Source organism: Oculina patagonica, chromosome 2, assembly GCF_052425735.1.
Source record: "Oculina patagonica isolate OP01 chromosome 2, crgOcupat, whole genome shotgun sequence".
NCBI classification, from domain to species: domain Eukaryota; kingdom Metazoa; phylum Cnidaria; class Anthozoa; order Scleractinia; family Oculinidae; genus Oculina; species Oculina patagonica.
In genome coordinates this window covers 27,416,599-27,440,206 of record NC_135759.1, presented here as the reverse complement: position 1 = coordinate 27,440,206, position 23,608 = coordinate 27,416,599, and the positions used below count along the sequence as shown (strand labels likewise).

The window sequence follows — 23,608 nt, the reverse complement described above, 5'->3', positions numbered from 1 at the left end:
AAATTACACCATTTCATAGTGTAAACCATTACACTAAATTTTCAATCTAGTACTACTCTTGATATTGGGTACTTTTACACTAGGTTTTAGTGTAAAACTGTAAGCAGTTTTATGGGGATAATATTACACGTCGAAAGTCTACTTCTACACTTTTTTTAATTGTAACATTACGCTATTCTCTAAGTATAATTTTACATTTACAAAGTTCTTGAATAAAACACATAAGTTCAGAATGGCTCCGGTAATTGTGAGATTCGAAACTTGAAAAGAGTCTATAGGTCTTGCAGCACCCTTTATCATGTTCCACATATAATAACCGGCATGCAATGCATGCTAAGGCGATGACTTTGCAGTATAGCAAGTCAGTAAGTTTGAATCAAGCCCAGTCGGAGGACTAAGAATAGACCTTTTGAGCTTTGTTTGTTTGTTGTCCCATTTCAGACCTATGTGATGTTACCCTTGAAAATGTCTTCTTTCAAATTTAAACAAATTCATGATATTCAGATAGATAAAAGGAAGTTCTTTAGGAAGCATCATGTGATTTGTAATAGGCAAAGTTTTACATACAAAGCTGAAAAGGTCTATTGTTGTAAGTGAAAATGTGAGCCCAAAAGATATCCAAGTAATTTTACACCGAAATTGATTATTGTTGATTGAAGTGTGATTTAAGTTGAGACTGAGACTGACTCATTTGCTACAAAATAGGAAAAGGGGTTTGTTACACTGAATTTTGTAATGCAAGCTTTTTCTAAGTCTAAAATATTGTTGTCATTTGGAGGTAATACACAACTACAGTAAAAGTGGAGTCCAAGAAGTAAAGGTGATACAGTGGTGAGCCAGTGGTGACTTGAAGGGGCCTAACATGCAAAGCAATCGCAGAGCAATTAAATTCAACTTTTGTGTATTTCATTTTTTTTTATTTTGCTTAAATCACAAAACAATTTTGCAAATACATTACATGCATGCAGTGTGATGCAATAAGTAAAAGTACTGACCTTCGTCAAACACAAACGCCTAGGATTAATTTCCATACCATTGGCGAGTCGATACACAGGCGATACATGTCAGAAGATTGTGTGACATTTTCGTGTGTGAGGGTCACAGAAGGCATCGTGTAAATTAGTCTGCATCAAATTAACAGCACTTAATTTGAAGCAAATATTATCAGTGCATGTTCAAGCAAAACAAGGACTTCAGATAGTCCACCTTTTCAATCTTTTTCAAGGAACTGCAATCGATTGACCTTTTGGTACAGGCTTCTACGGAATTAAAAGTTACGAAACTAAACTTATCGCCGATGGTGTACAATAATTACGAATACTTCAGGACTGACGTACTGCATGACTCGTGCGAACTCAGATTTATCCGCTACCTGATAAAGTACGGCACTCACTACAGGCCTGAAACCTCTGTTCAACAGCTGATGCTATAGCAAAAGAAGTAACAGAAAATTCTTACTTGTACTCGCCACAACTCAAGATGGCGAGTCGTGTTGGAAAGAAGCAAATAAATAAGCTCAAATATTATCGATAAAAATGCACGCTCAATCAAACAAAGATTTTAGATAGCTCACCTTTTCAAATGCAATCTGATCAAGAAACTGCTATCGGTTGGCGCACTCAGTTACACTCAAAAAGTTACGACACTTCTTAACGGCCTTCTCCACTTCTCAAATTCAAGCTTGAGTCAGTTATCGCGTATTAAAAACTTAGGTACCGTAAGTGAGGTCAAATTTATCCGATGTATGGTCTTTCCTGACCCGAAATCTCAGTCCAACTGCTAGAAATTAAACGTGTTTTGCCGATGATCTTTGCAGACTGCTGCGAAACACAATCAAACATGGCGGAACGAAAAATAAACAATGCTTCTAGTGCTTAGTTACCAATCCTCTCTGGTTCGATTAATTATTAACTAAGTAACCCTCACCCGAATCTTCCATCGTTCGCTGGCATATAGGCGACGTCATCGCCTAAAAAAGAAAATTACGGATCGTTCGAATGAGTCCTTCTTGTGTGAGCCAGTATAATTCTTAAAAAACTCGTTAAAGGCAATGGCTACACTCCGGTTTGTAAGGTGCAATTTCACAGATTTTTGATTAAGAAATTTACAATAAAGTGAAGATACACGCCACGATATTGAATATTGTGAGATTGAGGTTACAAGATCAACAAACAACCATCAATTAACTACTGTCTTATCTCTTGCGGCATTTATATGTAAAATGCAAGACCCTTTGTTTCTCCAGGTCCGCTTTGCTTTTGCTTTCGTACTTTTAATAAAAGTTGAAACGTTCGGACCACATCGCTTCTATATATGTTATGAGTGAAGCGAATTAAAAGAAACCGAGTTTTCGAAAAGTCTGCGTTAAAAATGTCAAGGTAATAGAACAACAGCTACACAGAGTGAATTGTCACGAGGTCATCGTTCAGGTACGCGAATCGGAAACTTAACTGACAGGGCGCAAATTTTCCTCCAATCATGATGATCAATCGGTGCTTAGAGTGCTGATAAGAACTTGAGAACTTTCGTGATGCGCTAGTGCTAGCATTGTGGCACTTTCTGTTTCGGGAGCCATTGTGAAAGGGTTCTGAAGTCAGTGAAGTGGGAGCTTTGTGATCTTTTTTCATCTAAATTGTTCACTTGCAATGAATGCAATCATTAACACCGTAGAACAATGGACAGCAGAGGAGATGAGCGAATGGCTAACCAGTATGGGTTCGCCCTACAACTATGCCACAGCTTTTCTGGGTGAGTATAATCTGTAATCTGGATGGCTCTGACCCGCTACTTGGCCTACTTAACCTCAGGAACGTTCCAAGAGATCAAATCCTAGGTTCTCCTGCTCAGCGATTGATGTCCAGGCGCACCAGGTGCGTTCTTCCTGTTGCTAAGAAGCTCCTCACTCCCAAGACACTCATCAGCAGAGATGTCTCCTCGCGTTTGGAGCTGAAACGTCGACAACAGAAGTCTTATTTTGATCAACATGCCAAACCTCTCCCACCTCTCAGTCCACAGCAGGTGGTGCGACTTCAGACCGATAAAGGTTACCAGAAATTGGGCATCGTTAAGGCACGTGAAGCATAGGCCACAGGGCAACCATCTTGCAAGCATGCAGCACCAAGACCACTCTTTGAGGCATCGACAGACAGTGTGACAGATTTTGAGGGGTCGAAGTACCTCAGAACCGGTGGCTGAGAGATGTCTGCCTTCAGGGCTTCGAAAGCTCGTTGCTGTACTTGCTCCCAGCTCCAGTGTGTGTCATTCCGCAGCAATTCGCGTAGTGGCGCGGTTTTCTCACTGAAGTTGCTAATGAACTTGTGAAGATAATTGGCCATGCCAAGAAATCGTCGGAGTGCCTCTGGGTCATTAGGAGTGGGCATCTCTTTAATAGCAGTAACCTTGGCTTCATCAGGCTTGAGACCACCCTTTGTGAACTGATGGCCAACGTACGACACTTGATCAAGTCGGAACTTGCATTTCTTAGAGCATAGCTTCATGTCGATCTCTCGTGCTCTTTGTAGAATCTTCTTTAGGTTTACATCATGATCCGCTGTTCCCTCGCCCCATACTAACAGATCATCAACGATTATGGCACAGGGATATCCAGCAAACAGCTCTTCCATGGCACGCTGGAAGACCTCTGAGGCAGATGTGAGACCAAACGGCATGCGAAGAAAACGGTACCTTCCAAACGGGGTACTGAAAGTTGTGAGCAATGAAGATTCGTAATCAAGTTTGATTTGCCAGAAACCACTTCTCGCGTCAAGTGTGGAGAACACTGTGGCATTGGGCATGCGCGATGCAACATCTTCAACCGTTCTCATAGGATGGTGGGGTCTTCTAAGGGCTTTGTTGAGATCTCTCGGATCGATGCAGATGCGGATACTGCCGTCTTTCTTCTTTGCCGCTACCATTTGTGAGACCCATTCAGTCGGTTCGGACACAGGTACAATTGCTCCAATCTTAACCATCCTATCAAGCTCATTCTTCACACTCTCTTCCATTGCAAGAGGTATTCTGCGAGATGGTCTGACAACAGGAGTTGCATTGGGGTCAAGCCTCATCTTGTAAACTACAGGTAGATTGCCCAGATCGCCTTCAAATAAATCTTTGTAGTCTTCAAGTATTGCTGCACGGAAGGCATCAGCAGCTTCAACTTCGTGGACCTCGCTGTGCAACTGAATGAGATTCAAGCTCAGAGAGTCCGTAAGACCAAGCAATGGTGTTACTGGTTTGTCAATGACGTGAAATTCCAGGCTACGGGATATCGACTTCGTGTGAACCTCGAACTTCACAGTTCCCAGTGTAGCCAATGTGTCTCCGCCATAGGCAACTAATTGCACCGCTTTCGTGTGATCAATCTTCTCATTGCGGCAGATCCGTTTGAACAAATCAAGTGTGATGACATTGCATTTAGCGCCAGTGTCAATTTTGATTTCAACTTGTTTGCATTAATTTCCATTGTGCAGTAGATTTCACGCTTGTGCCCTGGAATTGAAGTAATCGCGTCGATAACAAATAAATCCTCATCTTGTGCGGTAGGAAGCTCAGGAGAAATTTCGTCAACAGGACGCCTGCGATTTGGCCGTTGAACATTTGAATCTCGATTGAACCGCTGACCACTGAAACCTCGACGCGTACTTGGATGCCCGCCAGCGCGTTTTTGAAAACAAACTTTTTCAAAATGGTTGAGCTTTCCACATTAAAGGCACTTCTTACCAAACGCTGGACAGGATTTCTGCTTAGGTGCATGGTTGCCGCCACAGTTCCTGCAATTTTGGATGTCAGGTTTCAAATCTTTCTTCGGAAATTTTCCTCCTTTGCCAACGCCATGAACATCTTCCTTTGGATCGCTGACATTGCTCGAGAGTTCGCTGTTGTTTCTGTCGGATAACTCGTTGGCAATACCAATGTCGATAGCGCGGTCGAGTGTGAGATCTCTTTCTTTCAAAAGCTGCTTTCTGATGAGTGGAGAGGCGACACCACATACTATTTTATCACGAATAAGCTCATCCTTCAAAGAACCATACTCGCATGTGTTTGCTAAGATTCTTAGATCGGCCACAAAAGACTGAAATGGTTCACCCACTTTCTGTGCTCTTGTATTAAATTTATGTCGTTCCATGATCACGTTTCCACGAGGGTCGCAGATTTCGGCAAATTTTCTTTCCAGCACTGCGATACTTTCGCGAGATTCTGCTGCGACGCGAACGCTTCCATCCTCATTTAGCACAGCGGGAGCGTAAACAAATGACTTTTCCTTCTCAATTGCTTCCCTTCCTGCTAGATTTAAGAAAATGTACGCTTTAGTTTTGGCATCCTTTTCTCCGTGTGCGGCTGCGATAAATATTTCAACCTCCTGCTTGAAGTTTTTCCAGTTTAACGACACATTTCCCTCGAAGCTCAGCGGCTCAGGTTTTCGGAGTCCGTCTGCCATGTCGATGAGCGGAATTTTTAACTGTTAATGTATCAGAGGAACCAGGCGATGCGGATTTTTACTTTTGACACCATGACGATTTCGAGAGCAGAACTCCAACCAACAAGTACAATTTATTCAAACTGACTTAAACGAGTGTTACAAGCATATATTAAGTCGATTACATAATGAGACTCACATTCCACACACATTCCACACGCACGCATTTACACGCTTATTCTACAGGTTGTAGTTTTTGTGTTCTAAGCGGTGGTTTCCCGTTGACGCGAATGCTTTTGTATTATGTGTTTAATAGTTTTTTACCCGGCTTCGGCAGTTTCCTACTTGAATATAAATTCCATGCGTTTATACCGCCAGAAACAGTTATTCTAACTGAACTGTTGTTTAGAAGGTAAAACCGCGCGCTTTACTCATGTTTGTAAGCAATTAAGTTAACCTCACCATTTGGCTTCTAAAAACTTAGACATTGTACATAGTAGCTAGCGCAATTAACCTGGATACTGAAAATAAATGACATAGCACAAATAGCAGAACAGCGAAATACATTTTGGGTTCATGAGTATTAATTAACATTGTTATAGTGCTCGTTGGCGAGGAGAACGCATTTACCGCCAAAAAGTCACGTCACGAGACGCGTTGTAATAAATTTTACCTTAAATTTTTCACTATTATTTTATAATGTCAATTTGTCGTTTTCAGAGTCGGATATTGATGGAGGTGGGCTACTTGGTCTTGTCGAAAAAGGAGGGAGTTCATTATTAGCCATGCTAATACCTAAACGTTGGCCACCAACTAAACCGGAGACAAATCAATTATCTCACGCGGCATCGGGAAGACGGCAACATGTAAGTAACTTAAACAATGTTGAAGGGAATGTGCAAAGCTAATGTTTTTAAATTTTGGTAATAGAACTACAATAAGATAAAAACACGCAATAAGTAAAAAATTATAGATGGCTTGAAAGAGGCTATACGAGTGCTTCCTTCGAGCTAGCTATGACCGTGTTTATCTTTGCAATTCGAGCCGATCGACGGACATACTGTAAATTCCGACATGCGATCTGATCTCTTTTTGAAGAGCGCGCAGGATAAGGAGTCACGGAACTTAATTTTTTATGCCCTTTATGAATCACGAACCTCAAGAAACATATTGAAGCACGTTTTACACAAGTCTTTTTTGTTCTTTGCCTTAAGCAGTATTAAATGCAATTTTATTTAGAGGGTTTGGACTTTCTAACAGCGAACATTTCCGGTCGTCGCTTCTCCGCCGAACAATAATCGAGCCACGATCACGGAACGATATTTCCGTGACGTAAACATTCTAAGCCAATCAGAGTTGGGCTAAAAAAAATCCAGGACTGTCACGCGTGTAGCCTGAATATCCCACAATTGCGTGGAGAAAGCAATGGCGGACAATGGCGGGTGAAATGGAAGCTGCGCTGGGGAAAGAAGAGGAGAGAAACGACTACCGAAAATACGTCTATGTTCACAGGCTACTTTACTCGCGTTTTGCCTATCAAGCACAGACTACACTCCAATGCCACTATTAACTTTTTACTTATTCCTTGCTCGCTAACCTTCCATCTCCTTGAGCTACAGCAAGAACATGAAAATTTCCTACATATAATGACCTTACAGGATAATTAATTTTTCTCAGTATTTTATTTTAACCGCCCTGCATTTTAAATTCCTGTTTTCAGCACATTATAGGAAATTAGCCAAACCTGCTGAGCATACAGTGGAAGCTTCCACTGCTTCAAATCGTTATGGGATCAACTGCACAGTATGTAAATAAGTTTTTATTCTGCATATCTGTTTGTATTCTAGCTCCAAATGACTTTTATAGTGCTAATATAAATGATAAATTATTTACAAATAAATTTTAAGTTTTTTTTGTTAATTAACAAGAAAGTTTCATTACTACTGTAGTGATTGCAGCCAATAATTTTAGAGATTGCACAAAAAGTATGATGTAGTAAGGGAACAAGTTTTTGTTCAAAACATGCCAGCCCTGCGTTTATCTCCTTGCAATCAGCTGAACACATAAAGCATTAAATATTGTTTTAGGTAAAACACTAGCAGAAGGTTAATTGATGACTCCATACTTTTAAATGCTTATTTTGGCCAGGAAGTTTTGTAAGGTGGTTAATTGCCTACCTTTCACTTGACCCAGTCAGTTGGTTTTGGCTACTTCAAGTGTTACTTTGGGTGATGGTTGGAGATAAACATGTTTCATGTTATTTTTTTCAATAAAAGATGTCAGCCCTTAACCTTGGTATCAAAGTACAAACTCTTAATACTGGTGTTTTGTTTACATCATGGCCCTGGTCCACCGGCCAGGCAGTTTTGTAAGGTGGTTATGCCCGCCTTTGACTACTGACCCAGGCAGGTGGTTTTGCCCGCCTGTTACTGGGGGTCATGGATTGGATCAAAACATGTTAAGGGTTATTTTTCAATTGAAAATGTCAAACTTTAGCTGTGGTTTGTTTACAACATGGCCCTGGTCCACCGGCCAGGCAGTTTTGTAAGGTAGTTAAGCCCGCTTTTGACTACTGACCCAGGCAGGTGGTTTTGCCGCCTGTTACTGGGCGTCATGGATTGGATCAAATCATGTACCAAAAAGAAGATTAGAAAAACAAGGAAGTTCATTCTGGCAGCAATAAGAAATGGAATTTTAAATGAAATTTAAAGTTTAGAGGTTTTTCTAATCTATAGTTCCAAGAAAATTCAACATGTCTGTCAGAGCAACTTACACTGTATACCTTGTGTTAGGTCCCTACAAAGCAGAACCTGTCAGTGTATTGCAAGAAACAGAAGGAAAAGAAAACAAAGAATTAACTTGCATAAAAAGCAATCAAAGAGAAACAAAATATTTTGCTTATTAATAAAGGATTGACTGAAGTTCTTAAATCAGAGAATGAAACTCTGAAGGAAGCAAAAAATATATGATGATGTGGAACAAGGCTGAACAGGAAAAAAAAATAGAACTCAAGAAACTTGTTATATAGTACAGCAATTGTGACAAAATCATGTAAGTTTCCTATACTCCGATGGCTACTGACATCATAGAACTTCAGCACTCAATGTTCTCATCTCATCAAGTTCAGGAGGAAATAACTGGCCAGGGAAGATTTGGAGTCTGTAAGATTAAGACATTTCGAAGAGCTCAAGTAGCAGTAAAATAACCAAAGATTGCTAAGACTGAAGTACTAAATGAAGCTAAAATTTAAATTATTATTTTCACTTTGTTCGAGTCACCATTTAACTTAAAAAATAACAGTAAAGAAGTAAGAACTGCGAAAATGTAAGGCATGCGGAAATTCCTTAAACTTGTTTCTATTTTATGTCCTTGGTAGAAGAGAAGTCTTTAGTGGCTCTCCTGTGTCTCCCACTCTTCTTGGAAAAGGAAAAAAAGTATGGACTTTTTTTTGTAAAGGTAAACATAATTTAATTATTTGTGTGCATGTCATATGCAAATCCTTCAGTTCTTGAGTAGACAAATACAAATTCTGTAAATACTTAATTAAAAGCACAGATCGACACAGAGGAAAAGTTTTCACTGTAAGTTTGCCAAACTCAGTACTCAAAGCTGTGCAATTTTAAATACCGATTTAAGGTGGCTCGACCCAGTTTTTTTCTAGCGATACCTAACAACTTTGAAACCCTGATACTTAAAGGGATTGATGTCAATGACAAAACTACTACATCACATGCATTACACATAGACTGAACTTTAATATGATATAAATTTTTTGGCGATCAGAATAAATATCACGTGGCAATGACGTCACACAGGGTTTTGCTCTGAATCGATTTTTAGGCGGTAACCGCATTTTCTCTCGAGATCCTCCACGCTACGTATACCTTGGGTGTTTGCCTTCATCTCAGTGGAGTTTCAACGAAATCTACAAGAGGAATTTTGAAATATCTTGGAATTTCTTTTTAGATGGTATAATTTATGCGTAAAATAAAGTCAAGACTTCATATAAAGAAATTTGCTTCTTTTTTATGTTTAATGAGAGGATTTAGCCCCCATTCCATTTAGAAATGTCCCATATACTACATCTAAACCTTTAGAAGAAAGTAGACTTGCGCGATTTCGAACTATATGAAGTTATCTAAATCGGAGTAGAGCTCATTGTTTAGCTCTATTTACCATTTTTACGGCTACTTTTGCAAAAAAGCGATTATTTCAAAAACCCGTCGATGAATTTTTTCCAAAATTTTTCAGCGTGAAAAATAATCAGTACACCACACAATCCCTAAATTTCATGCTCATTGAAAATGTCTAAGGTTGTCTAAACTAAACGCAAAATTGAGGAAACATTGAAGCGATGTCGAAGTTTGAGATAATTTTGTGCTCTGGGATTTCCTTTTGTTTCGAGTTAAGCACAACATCGAATTCCTGTGCACCACGCGTGAAATGACTACGCTTGGCTACCTTACGAAAGCTTTCCGAAATCTTTCCGAAATATGGAACAATGGAAAAGAAATTGTCACGCATTAGCTTTTCTTGTTGGGTCGACGTCTTGGCTGAGATAAAAGTTAAAAGTGCCAAGAACAAGAAGATTAGGTTTTTTTCTCGTATTGAAGTGCTGCCACTTCTTTCAGTTGAACTTAGAAATGCAACAAGTAAACAATCTTTTCTAATAAATACTGGACGCCAGATTCAGCTTGCTTATAATACGTGAAGTCTATTTTCTGTCCGTTTTACTTTTTTAAATGACTGAGGAGGCATAAAAAAAAATAACCGGCTTTGAGTTTGGTGTTGTGTGACTGCTTTATTCAGTTGGAAATGTATTCATTCATCCATTATTGTTTACTTGAACTCGATGAGAATATTACCATATTCCGAACCATTTCGGAAAGCTTTCGGAGGGTAGCCAATCGTGGTCATTTCACGCGTGGTGCACAGGAATTCGATGTTGTGTTTAACTCGAAACAATAGGAAATCCCAGAGCACAAAATTATTCAAAACTTCGACATCGCTTCAATGTTTCCTCAATTTTGCGTTTAGTTTAGACAACCTTAGACATTTTCAATGAGCATGAAATTTAGGGATTGTGTGCTGTACTGATTATTTGTCACCCTGAAAAAATTTGGAAAAAATTCATCGACGGGTTTTTGAAATAATCGCTTTTTTGCGAAAGTAGGCGGAAAATTTGTAAATAGAGGTAAACATTGAGCTTCACTATGATTCATATATTTCATATATTTCGAAATCGCGCAAGTCTTCTTTCTTCTAAAGGTTTGGATGTAGCATATGGGACATTTCTAAAAGGAATGGGGGCTAAATCCTCTCATTAAACATAAAAAAGAAGCAAATTTCTTTATATGAAGTCTTGGCTTTATTTTACGCATAAATTATACCATCTAAAAAGAAATTCCAAGATATTTCAAAATTCCTCTTGTAGATTTCGATGAAACTCCACTGAGATGAAGGCAAACACCCAAGGTATACGTAGCGTGGAGGATCTCGAGAGAAAATGCGGTTACCGCCTAAAAATCGATTCAGAGCAAAACCCTGTGTGACGTCATTGCCACGTGATATTTATTCTGATCGCCAAAAAATTTATATCATATTGAAGTTCAGTCTATGTGTAATGCATGTGATGTAGTAGTTTTGTCATTGACATCAATCCCTTTAAGTATCAGGGTTTCAAAGTTGTTAGGTATCGCTAGAAAAAAACTGGGTCGAGCCACCTTAAAGCTATTTTCTTAAACCTAACACTACTACTACGTTCTTAACCGGATGCTTGTAATGCAAGATAAGTGTTTTTTTATATAAATAAATTAGTGCTCTTTAAGAACATTGAATATTTTAACTTAAACAACTCTTTTTTCCAACTTTATTCCTGACGTGCAGGTTGTGGCTACAAAAGAAGAGGCGCAGGAGGGGCCACCATCGCTTATTATTGTGGAACAACTTCTGGAGTGTGGTGAAATACTTATTGCAGCAGAGGGAGAAGTCCTATTCGAAGTCTGTGGAGGCCCTCTCACTGCTATTAAATGTTTGATTGCTGTATATTATACCCTTACTTTCTGCTACCTAAAGGGTTGTTAGAACACTTAGATTTTTATTCAAAAACATGTCCTTTAAATTTTAGACTCAAACAACACCCTAGTGTGGTGTTGTACCGTTTAAATAAAACCACCGCAAGTTAAACACAAGTCTGATTTATTGACTCCATGCTCGCGACGACTACAAGGGAAGCGGGAGTTCCTTTCGACCGCGTGCTCGTATGATTGACAGATGTCACAACACTACATCTCTCCCCTTCTCGATAATAAACTTACAATCATATATGTCGGCTAACAAGATCAAATAACTTTACAATAACATCAACAAACGATAAGCATGCCTTCTAGTAACGAGTCTTTTAAAATGTTAAGTGTTTATGCTAGTAGATTATTTGAACGTAATCTGCGAGACTCGCAGGGGGTCTCCTTTGTCTCTGTGACCTCCGCAGGCCTCCGTCATTTGCGCTTGGGGGGTTTGGATCTTCATCTTGTGTCGAAACTTCGGTTTGTTCAGCAGGTAAGTCCTCTGGTCCTTCCTGTTCTCTGCGATCTCCTTCAGCTCTCAGTTCTTTAGGGATGATTTTAAACATGGATGAGTTTCGCGTTATGGACTTGAAACCGTCGCTAGCTGTTACCATAGATCCTTTCTTTTCCTCAACAACAAGGGGTTCTGGGTTAAAAGGAGTGCTTAGTTTGTTTTTCTTTGGTTGTCTCACAAGCACTGTATCTCCTGGTTTGATATTGCTTGGTTTCGTGCCCAGTTTCGAGTCTGCATATGCTTTGATCTTTGACTTCTGTTCTGCATCTCTCTCTGCCATAGTCTTCTGAGTTTCCTGCAGGGTGTGCTGTCTAGCTGGTGTTGGTGATACTTCTGGCAGGGTAATCTTGAGTCTCCTTCCATTCAGTGCTTCGCTTGGAGATACATTCGTGGTCGTGTGCGGTGTCGCACGATACCGTCTGAGAAATTTGTACAGTTCCTGTTTCCAATTTTTTCCTTCAACGACAGCAGTTCGCACACACTTCTCAAGGTTTGGCATAAAACGCTCTGCCTCGCCATTGGCTCTCGGCCAAAGAGGTTGAACTTTCCTGTGATGGAATCCTAAATGCTTCGCAAAATTGCTGAACTCGACTCCGTTAAAAGGGGGGCCATTGTCTGTCTTCAGCTCGTCAGGGATTCCTTGCCTTGCAAATATGGCGTCGAGCCTCGGGATGACAGATTTGGCTGATGTGGACTTGACGATCTCAACTTCCGGGAAGCGGCTGTATTCGTCAATGACTACTAGGAGATAGTCACCCGAAGGGAATGGTCCAAGGAAATCCATTGCCAGCATTTTCCATGGCCCACTAGGTAGCGGCGTCATCTGCAGAGGTTCGATTCGCGATGACTTGCTTGGAGTTACTGCTTGGCATGCTAGGCAGTTATCGACTTTATCCTTGACCATCTTGTCTATCCCAGGGAACCAAACTTTCTCACGAATTAAGCGCTTCGTCTTTACGATGCCTTGATGTCCCACATGCGCCAGTTCTACGGCTCTTTCTCTTAGCTTGCTTGGGACAACGATTCTGTTACCTCTCAGTATCACTCCACTGTAGACCAGTAGCTCGTCCTTGAGTCTTTTGTAGTCCAGTATCTCAGGATCAGTCCAGCGGTCTGTCTCGATCGCCTTGATCAGTGACTGGAGTGTGGAATCTTTCTCTGTTTCAGCTTGAATCTCTTGAAGTGTCATAGCCTTTGGTACGGCATTGGTGCAAACATAGTTCACATACTCATCGGCAACGTTTCTCTCTGCAGTTGCTTGGAGGTTTGGGTGTCTGCTCATGAAGTCAGCGGGGTTCTCAGCATCCTTTCCGGGTCGATACACAAGATGACAGTTGTACGGCATCAGTCGTAGCTTCCATCGGTCCATGCGAGCTGAAGTGGGCTTGTGACTCTCAAAGATGCCTAGGAGAGGCTTGTGATCCGTCACGATTGTAAACTCAGATCCGTAAAGGTAAAGATGAAAATGTTCCAGAGCCCACACGATCGCTAGCATTTCCCTTTCTGTTTGTGAGTATCTGGTTTCCACGTCACTGAGTGCTCGACTCGCGTAGCTGATAACCTTGCCGTCCTGCGCTAGTATTCCTCCAAGACCGACAGGGCTTGCGTCGACAATCACTTCGGTCTCTTGAGCAGGATTGAAGTATGACATGACATGGTTCTTAGTCAGACTGTCCTTGAGTTTGTCGAACGCATGTTGCTGTTCGTCTGACCACTGCCAAGGTGTCTCTTTCTTGGTGAGAGCCCGTAACGGTGCCGTGATTGTAGCATACTCTGGGATGTAGCGCGATACGTACTGGGCCATTCCTAGTAGTGACTTGACTTCGCTAACACTCTCTGGCTCGGTCATGTTCGTGATGGCCTCTATCTTCTTAGGATCTGCTCTTATTCCCTCTCTGCTGAAGATGTGGCCGTAAAATGAGATCTCGCTCTTCGAGAAACTGCATTTCTCCTTGTTCAGGCGTACATCATGTTGTTGGAGTCTGGTCAGGACACCATAGAGATTCTGGTCATGCTCTGCTGTGGTTGCTCCGAACACGATGATGTCGTCAGAGATATTCTTGCATCCCGGTAGGCCTGTAAGTACTTCCTCGATTGCATTCTGGAAGATCTCTGATGCAGCGTTTATTCCGAACATCAGACGTTTGTACCTCCTCAGACCTACATGAGTGCTAAATGTCGTGATGTGGCGACTCTCTGGTTCTAGCTCAAGTTGATGGTATCCGGAGGAGAGGTCTAGCTTGCTGAAGACGGTCGCACCGTTTAGATCGGCGACTAGGTCATCTATGGTCGGCATCAGGTGCTTCTCACGCTTTACCGCCTTGTTAGCTTCTCGCATGTCTACGCATAATCTGACTTCTCCAGAGCTCTTTGGGACCACTACGATGGGGCTTACCCATGGGGTTGGGCCTGTCACCTTTTCGATGATGTCTAAGCTCTCTAGTCTCTCCAGCTCCCTTTCCACGTCTTGCCGTACATGAAAGGGGATTCGGCGGTGTGGTTGCTGTTTGGGCTGCACATCCGGGTCTATGTGAAGCTTGACTACCTTTCCTTTCACTTTGCCGATGCCGCCAAACAGATTTTCAAATTCGCCGCTCGCCAGGTACTGGGGACTAGTTTTGTCTTCTCCGACTTGGTTGACAATCTTTAGGAGTTCTAGCCTTTGCGCGGTGTCATATCCTAGGAGATTTCCTGAACTGCCTTTAACAACATGCAGAGTGGCTGGCGTGCTGTTGGATTTTGCAGTTATCTTGGCGTGAATGGTTCCTAGCAGGGGTAGGGGTGTGGGTGATCCATAAGAGAAAATTCGCCGTTTGGATTGTTCTAGAGGTTTTACTTTGCCTTTGTAGATTCTTTGGTAGGTGACTTCGTCGATAAGATTAACTGAAGCTCCGGAATCCAGCATCAGTTCTACGTATTCTCCGTCGATCTCCAATCTGCACATGGGTTGTTTCTTCTCTCCTATTGCGTATACGTAGTCTTCCTCATCTGTGTCTTCTTCTTCCGTCACGCGTTTCACCGAACCGGGTGGAACTGTTCTACAAACTTTAGCAAAATGATTGAACTTGCCACAGGAGGTGCACTTCTTGTTTTTAGCAGGGCAGGAGTCTTTGTGGGGGTAAGCGCCACCGCAATTTCTGCATTTTGATGACTCTTCAGTCTTGCGTGACTCCTTGCGTGACTCGCTGCGTGATTCGCTGTGTTCCTCTCGTCGGCGACCTTTGCCTTTCTTTGGACGCCTGTCGCTCTTCTTTTTGTGATTTACAGTGTTCACCGTCGTTTTGTCACTCTCCACACAGGCTTCCCAAGCTCAAAAGTCGTCTTTTTGATGTGTTTTTAGAGCCCTTCGGGCGGCCGACTCTACATACGTGGTGTATGCGACAGCTTGTGTATATAGAGAAATGTATGGGAAAATCACGGATTCTCTAAAATCGGGTAAATAACTATTTATTTTGAAATAAAGTTTATCTACCTCAAATGTGTCGCTTACTAGTGTCTTGTGCCGAATTTGAAGCCATTCCGACGCCATTTAGCGAAGTTATTCGAAGTCGTTGTCTCCCCTTCTAAAAAGAAGGAAAGGCAGACCACTCCATCAATCGCTGGCCAGAGCTCACTCCACAAATCGCTCTCTCCTCAAAAGGAAAAGTCCCGAATCGCAATAAAACCAACAGTTCCATAAAGCCCAATAAATTTCACTCCACATACGTGTGCTTCGGCGGTCGAAAGTCTCGTAAAGAACGAGAAATTTTGCTTTAAATTCGCCTATTCGGCTTTCCAGATGTGTTTGTGACCGACCTCGCGCCAACGGTCAAGTTTCACGCTAGGACTCCCAAGGGATGTTTTCTGAAAGCTGTATTGTTCGCTAATCACAGCCATGTTTACATATGTCAGGGAAAAGCCGCGTAAATATAAATCTGACACCTCCACGTGCAGAATAAAGCAAGATATTCGCGAGCATTCAAGACAAGATAATATCCCAAAGTTGCAGGAAATTTTGTTCGATAACCGCGTCGATCAAAAACTACATTTTGTATGATTGCGGCTTCAGGGCTTCAGCCCTAGCGTGAAACTTGTTGTCGTGTTGTCAGCGCGTGACTTGGTTTTAATGGACCAATCAGAGTTGGGGATGAAACCAGATACTTGTCGTGGAGTAACGACCGTTGGCGCGAGGTCGGTCACAAGCACATCTGGAAAGCCGAATAGGCGAATTTGAAGCAAAATTTCTCGTTCTTTACGAGACTTTCGACCGCCGAAGCACACGTATGTGGAGTGAAATTTATTGGGCTTAATGGAACTGTTGGTTTTATTGCGATTCGGGACTTTTCCTTTTGAGGAGAGAGCGATTTGTGGAGTGAGCTCTGGCCAGCGATTGATGGAGTGGTCTGCCTTTCCTTCTTTTTAGAAGGGGAGACAACGACTTCGTATAACTTCGCTAAATGGCGTCGGAATGGCTTCGAATTCGGCACAAGACACTAGTAAGCGACACATTTGAGGTAGATAAACTTTATTTCAAAATAAATAGTTATTTACCCGATTTTAGAGAATCCGTGATTTTCCCATACATTTCTCTATATACACAAGCTGTCGCATACACCACGTATGTAGAGTCGGCCGCCCGAAGGGCTCTAAAAACACATCAAAAAGACGACTTTTGAGCTTGGGAAGCCTGTGCTCTCCACTTCTTTAGCTTGCATATCACTGAGCTCCAGGGCTCTGCCAGCTTTTAAAAGTGCAGTTAAATCAAGGTCTTCACGTAGTGCTTTCCGCCTCAGTGCGTTTGACTTGCAGCTTAGAATAATTTGCTCCTTGATTTCTTTATCGGCATTTGCAAATTCGCAGGTCTTCGCAAGAGTTCGAAGTCTTGTATGGAAACTGTCCAAACTCTCGCCTTCGTTTTGCTGAGCTTTCCTGAAATTGTAGACCTCGTAAGTCGTGTTGACTTGGGGATTGAAGTGAGCGGTAAGTTTTTCGACGGCCGTTTTGTAATCTTTGTCTTCGCCGGTGCCTTCAAGCGTGTCGAAGATCTCGTCGACTTCGGGACCGCTGTAATGTAGCAGAAGAGCACGTTTTTGTTTTGCCTCTTCGATACCCATTCCTACAATTAGATTCTCGAATCTGGCTAGCCATTTCTTCCACCTTGGACCCACATTGCCGTCTAGGTGTACTTGGAAAGCCGGGAAAGTCGGAAGCGAAACTGCCATTTTGTCAAATCTTTGTCAGGATTATCTTGTCCGCGCTTTGGGATTTGAGTTGTGTTGTCCGCACTTCGGGACTTGAATTGCTTTGTCCGCGCTTTGGGACTTGAATTCTCTCACTGGATACGCTCCGTGGATCCTCGTCGCCAGGTGTGGTGTTGTACCGTTTAAATAAAACCACCGCAAGTTAAACACAAGTCTGATTTATTGACTCCATGCTCGCGACGACTACAAGGGAAGCGGGAGTTCCTTTCGACCGCGTGCTCGTATGATTGACAGATGTCACAACACTACACCTAGTTAAAGTGACAGTTTTTGTCAATGAACTTAGCAAGAAGAGAGTCATTCATAAGAGCGGTTTTAACTGGAGTGTCAAGACAGAGTAGCCGAATTTGCTTTGTTTTTGTATAACTATGCTTTGTTATTGGTTTGGTGCCACTTTCTCTTCCAATCAGAACTAAAACCAAAACCAAACAATCCAAGGTTTGACTGCATAGTTCACTGGATTGTCTTTGCCCTTTGTGCATGATTGTTGTGATTACATTACTTTTTTTAAGACACTCGATTGGAAGTCTCAAAAAGTTCAAGCAAGAAGCCCTTTTTAGTTCAAAATAACGGCAGCATGAAAAGATGCTGTTCTCGGTTTGCAATCATCAGTTAATACGTCAGTGATACGTTGTGTCTAGATACTTGACAATCTGGAATTCTCGTATTAATAGAATTTCAAGAAGCATCACAGTTTGTTCTTCAGAGAATAGTTGATATAGATACGTACTGCATGATGTGGTATGCATATACTGAAGTAGGCATGCATGAATTAAGTACAACTGTCTTATCAATTAAAAGAAATTTGCTACATTTTCTTGTTCTGTGGAGGTATGATCATTATAAATATATAATAGTATCATTAAAAAGATCAAATAGTCTAACTCTGAAATTCATTTATAATTATATATAAATACGTGTTAACGAGGTGCTTCTGTTATTTTACACCTGATATAGTTACACTAAATTTGGGGCAAAAGTACAGCCAGTTTAAGTGTAATTTTATATTAGTAAATTGGTGTAAGATTATACATCAAAATAAAGGTTGCCGGGGCTAGCAGAACCACTACACCATCATTTGGTGTAATGTTACCCAACATCGTTATGTAATCTACAAAACGAACTCTAATTTTACATTTCTTTTTAGTGTAAATACACACCCTTGCGAGTGTTAAATTACTCTCCTGGATGAAGTGTAATTATACACACAAAAAAAAGGCTTGCGGGGCTGGCAAGACCACTACACCATTATTTGGTGTAATATTACCCTACATTGATATGTAATCTAAAACATGAATTCTAATTTTACACTTTTTTGTAGTGTAAATAAACACCCTTGCGAGTGTTAAATTACTCTCCTGGACGAAGAGTAATTATACACACAAATAAAAGGCTTGCAGGGCTGGCAAGGATTTTACACTTTTTTGTGTGTAAATATACACTTTAATTTTTAGTGTGCATTTTTCTTCGGGACAGTCGAGTTGGCGAGCACGCGAGAAAATAATTTTTTAAAACACACATTTCCTCGCGCGAAGTTATTTCTCCCGCGCTCACCCTTTTAACTAACCCTGTCAAAACGAGGGACTACTCGTAGTCTATCGTTAAACTAGTGTTGCTCGTTCAACGGGGTTTCATCAAATAAACTGGCATAAAATGTTTTTACAATGCCCCGGCGAGAAATGCACAATTAAACCTGATCGCAAGGAAAAAAATTCACGGAGAAATTCACGACGTGGAATGTTCAAACTTTACCTTTTAGTCTGGCTTCAAGTTTTGCTTCTTGGCGATTTTCTCTAGCTAATTCTAATTTTATTCTATTTTAGGCCTGAAAAAGGTTTTGATACTTTTAGGGATAATAAAACACACATCCTTCCGGGTAAACAAAACTTGGTAGATTTCATTAATTTCCTGAAAGATTTTAGAATAACAACTTATTCCTTGAAAGTAAATATCGCATGATTGCAAACTGCAGTTTTCGAAAATTTAAAGGGACACTGTCGCGAGCTTTACTTCAAAAATTTAAGAGCCTTAAGGCATATAGAAATCTACGAATAGTGGTCCAGTTTTGTTCAAAGTTACTATACCAGTGTACTGAAGCTATAAACAAGTGACCGATGACACGGTTGTATGATAACATTTGTAGTAGACTGAATAATTTATAGTATAAGAGCTAAGTAAAAGAGCTAAAAAGCGCTGGAATACCGAATAGAACTGTTACAATTGGAAGTATAACATTACTGCTTTTTCCATTTTTACTTTGTTTTCAGCGTCTTTGTCCTAACTAGTATTTCTGAGCCTTTGTTATAGAGTCTGCACAAGTTTACCGATCAGTGGCGAAAGCAATCCCCTGTATGAAGGAATGAAAGTGGCCTGGAGAGATGCAGCTCAATGATTTGGCACAAAAAATACAATGCCATAAATTTTGTGCTCGGCCAGAGACCGGGATTTCAAATGGTTTAGTAATTTCCCAGGGGCAGATACGTTTTGCTGCTTGATTTATTTTACTTTGTGTCGTCCCAACCAACCACCGTCGGGGCTCCGAGGAGGGTTATCGTCATACCATCTTATTCCTGTGAAACTTCGATTTTACGAACCTCTATATAACGAAGACCTCGGTATAACGAACGATATTCTTCAGCCCAGCCAAAGCCACAGTAAAATGTATGGAACAGAACCTCGATATAACGAACCTCGATATAACGAAATCCTCTTTATAACGAACACAATCCGAAAGCCCGAATGTAGAATGTACCTAGTTAATACAACGAATGTCAGTTAACACGCGACAAAAGATGAATTTAGAACAAACCAACAAGGAAGAAAATACTTCAATCCTAACAGGAAAACAGCTTCAAAGACATAAGTCCATACCGTCCTACGTGGAAATTAAATATTAAAGCACAAATGTAATTTTTGACAGTCGTTTAGACAGTTCAGATCATTAAATACTGGGTAGTGCAACGTAACAGCGTGGAAAACAATTATTAACTATACCTCGATATAACGAACATTTTGGTTGCTTTTCCGCAATTCGTTATATCGAGGTTTTCGATATAACGAACCCTCGATATAACGAACAAATTTCCCCAGGCCTTGGCACTTCGTTGGCACTTCGTTAAATCGAGGTTTCACTGTATTCTATTACATGATTATTGTAATGTAGTTTAAATGGTACCCCAAATTAGCGTACAGTAGTGTGCTAGACTCGGACTTGACACAATAATGAAGTTCTTACTTGCTTACTTACTTACTTACTTACTTACTTACTTACTTACTTACTTACTTACTTACTTACTTACTTACTTACTTACTTACTAACTAACTAACTAACTAACTAACTAACTAACTAACTAACTAACTAACTTACTAACTAACTAACTAACTAACTAACTTACTTACTTACTTTAATACTTATTTGAATACTTACTTACTTACATCTATAAGTAGGCTAGCTGCTTAGAAACTTCCTAAAAACATTAAAATTAAGTACGCGTGGAAATTGTTCCAGTGGTGACCGCGTGGAAGATCAAAGCGCCGTTTGCTGAAATTTGTGCCTGCATGCATGTAGTGGATATAGATCCAATCGGTTTATCCAATGTCGGTGTCCATGGAAGTGAGAATCCATGTTCATCTCTGTACGTTTTTAGAGTTTGTAGCCCAAAATGTCAGGTTTCCCCTCGTCCCACAACAAATTTGTCCTGAGAGATAAGAAAACGAATTAATCGAACGACCGTACAATTTGGGTAACGAGATTGCCACGTCGGCGGGCTGACAAAAATACATGTAACAAAATGGTAATTACGTTACTGAGCTACACTGTGTGGAAAAGTCATCTGGTTTTGATATTGCTATAAAGAGAAAGTGATCAGTAGAAAAGGATTGGAAACGAGATTAGAAACAAAATTATATTACATGCAATGTACAGTGGAACCCCGATATAACGATATGGGAGCAGTAAAATTATATCGTTATATCGAGGTATCGTTATATCGAAACTCCCGATATAACGATATGGCCGTAAAATAGCCGAAAATATCGTTATATCGGGGTAAACCTAACATACAGTATATTCTTTTACTGAATAAAGAGGCTTAAAACACAGTATCATTTCCGTACATCATCGTACAAAGCTGTTGTCAGAAACTTTAGAGAGTACTCGATTACTGTTACTTTATTGATTTAAATTCAATGTTTTGCTTAAATTGTGACTGTGTAGGGATAATATCGTTATATCGGGAGGATTTTACGTTCGGTCCGCTAAATTCTCATCGTTATATCGGGAATATCGTTATATCGAAGATCGTAATATCGGGGTTCTGCCCCATATATTTTACTGTAACTTTTGCCGGGACATAAAGTATTCATCGTTCTATCGGGAATATCGTTATATCGAAGATCGTTATATCGGGGTTCTGCCCCATATATTTTACTGTAACTTTTGCCGGGACATAAAGTATTCATCGTTCTATCGGGAATATCGTTATATCGAAGATCGTTATATCGGGGTTCCACTGTACATTGGGTTTGTTTTGACTCAGTTGCTTCGATCGCTTCATTTATTATGCTTTGCGGAAATATTTATGAAATTGACTTTCAAATCTCAAGTAGTCTCTTCAGTAACTTGCGTAACTTTTCTCGAGGACTTTTTCCTTCCGCTAAAATCACTCGTAACTTTTCCTTCAGCTGTAACCATACGTATCAATTCCTTCCACCGGTTAAAACCATATACGTATCTTTTCCTTCCGCTAAAATCGACTTTGTGAAGAGCAACTGAAATCCTAAAGACCCTGAAAAGAAAGTCAAGCAAGGTAAAAGATACCCTTGACAGCTGAAAATAGAATAGCATAGTTTAAGTTAAAATTGTTAACTTTCATTTTAGGATTGCAAACATTTCCCTTGACAAACTTAAACTATAGTTTCCTTTTGCTATCATTCGTAAACAAACACGGAATTGTCTGAGAAAACGTATACTGTTTAGTGAGTTTTAATAATTTTGTTTGTCTGATTTTTAATTTGAGTATGCACTTTGAGCCACCAAAACACACCTTTACAAAGGTTTATGATGTCGACAAACGTTTTGCTTCGCAATATTTTGTGTCATCTTTACTTTAAAAGCATTTTTCTCTTTCGTGATGGAAACAGAAAAAATGTACAGCAAAAGTTCTTTTGTTTTAGTGGGGCGGACACTTAAACGTAGCAGTGAGCGTTTTATCGCGTCAAAGACTGGAAAACTAGAAAACTTTTAAAAGAGTTTCCCAGACGTAACCACCACAACGTTTTCTTTATTCAACACAAATTTCGTTTTATTGTGGCGTGACGTTAGTTACCGATTCTTTTGTTACAAATTTGATACCGATTTCATTGTCTGATTAATTCTATTGTTACACGTCCCCTAATATTCGATAATATTTCATATTCTATCAGTTGTTTACATTGTCTGATTATATTATACTCTATTATATTATATGATTATTGTAATGTATTATTGTATGTAGCGGAGACATTAGTTTGCTTAGATGACACAATTATAAAGTTCTTACGTACTTGCTTACTTGATTGCTTGCTTACTTATATTAGTAGGCTATCTGTTTAGAAACTCCTTAAAAACATTAAAATTGTGTGATTGTTTTAAGTACGCGTGGAAATTGTTCCAGTGGTGACCGCGTGGAAGATCAAAGCGCCGTTTGCTGAAATTTGTGCATGCATGCATGAAGTGGATTTAGATCCAATCGGTTTATCCAATGTCGGTGTCCATGGAAGTGAGAATCCATGTTCATCTTTGTAAGTTTTAGGAGTTTGTAGCCCTGAGATACCTTCTTGAGCTCGTCCCACACCAAATTTGGCCTGAGGGATAAGAAGGCAAACGATTGTACAGTTTGGATTGACGAGATTGCAACGTCGGGCTACAAAAATACATTTAAACGTTACTGAGCTAACACTGTGTGAAAAAGTCATCTGGTTTTGATAATATTGTAAAGAGGAAGTGACCATGCAGTAGAAAAGGATAGGATACGAGATTAGAAGCAAAATCATATACATGCAATGTACATTGGGTTTGTTTTGGCTCAGTTGCTCTGATCGCCTTATTCATTATGCTTTGCATGAATATTAATTAATTTGACTTTCAAATCTCAAGTAGTCTCTTCAGTAACTTGCGTATCTTTTCTCGAGGACCTTTTCCTTCCGCTAAAATCACTCGTAACTTTTCCTTCCGCTGTAACTATACGTATCAATTCCTTCCGCCGGCTAAAACCATATACGTATCTTTTCCTTCCGCTAAAATCAATCAAATAAGCTGTTTACAGCGTAGCTATAGGCTAGTCGTGCAACTCAGTAGGTCGAGATCAGCATTATAAAAGGAGGTATTCCTTGT

The 23,608-nt window shown here is 40.4% G+C and overlaps 1 protein-coding gene and 1 long non-coding RNA gene across 4 annotated transcripts in view; both read left to right on the top strand.

Annotated features, from left to right (window-relative positions):
* Positions 1-23,608, top strand: part of LOC144643847 (uncharacterized) — a 158,983-nt gene that overhangs the window by 13,161 nt on the left and 122,214 nt on the right. The window lies entirely within an intron of this gene.
* On the top strand, positions 2,511-11,434 carry LOC144643831 (uncharacterized). 3 transcript variants are annotated; one of them, XR_013568981.1, is made up of 5 exons: positions 2,511-2,748; positions 6,137-6,282; positions 7,147-7,219; positions 8,793-8,872; positions 11,303-11,434. It is a non-coding gene; the product is annotated as an uncharacterized LOC144643831 (long non-coding RNA). The 3 variants fall into 3 exon arrangements; XR_013568982.1 differs by having other exon boundaries at positions 7,137-7,219; XR_013568980.1 differs by having other exon boundaries at positions 7,147-8,872.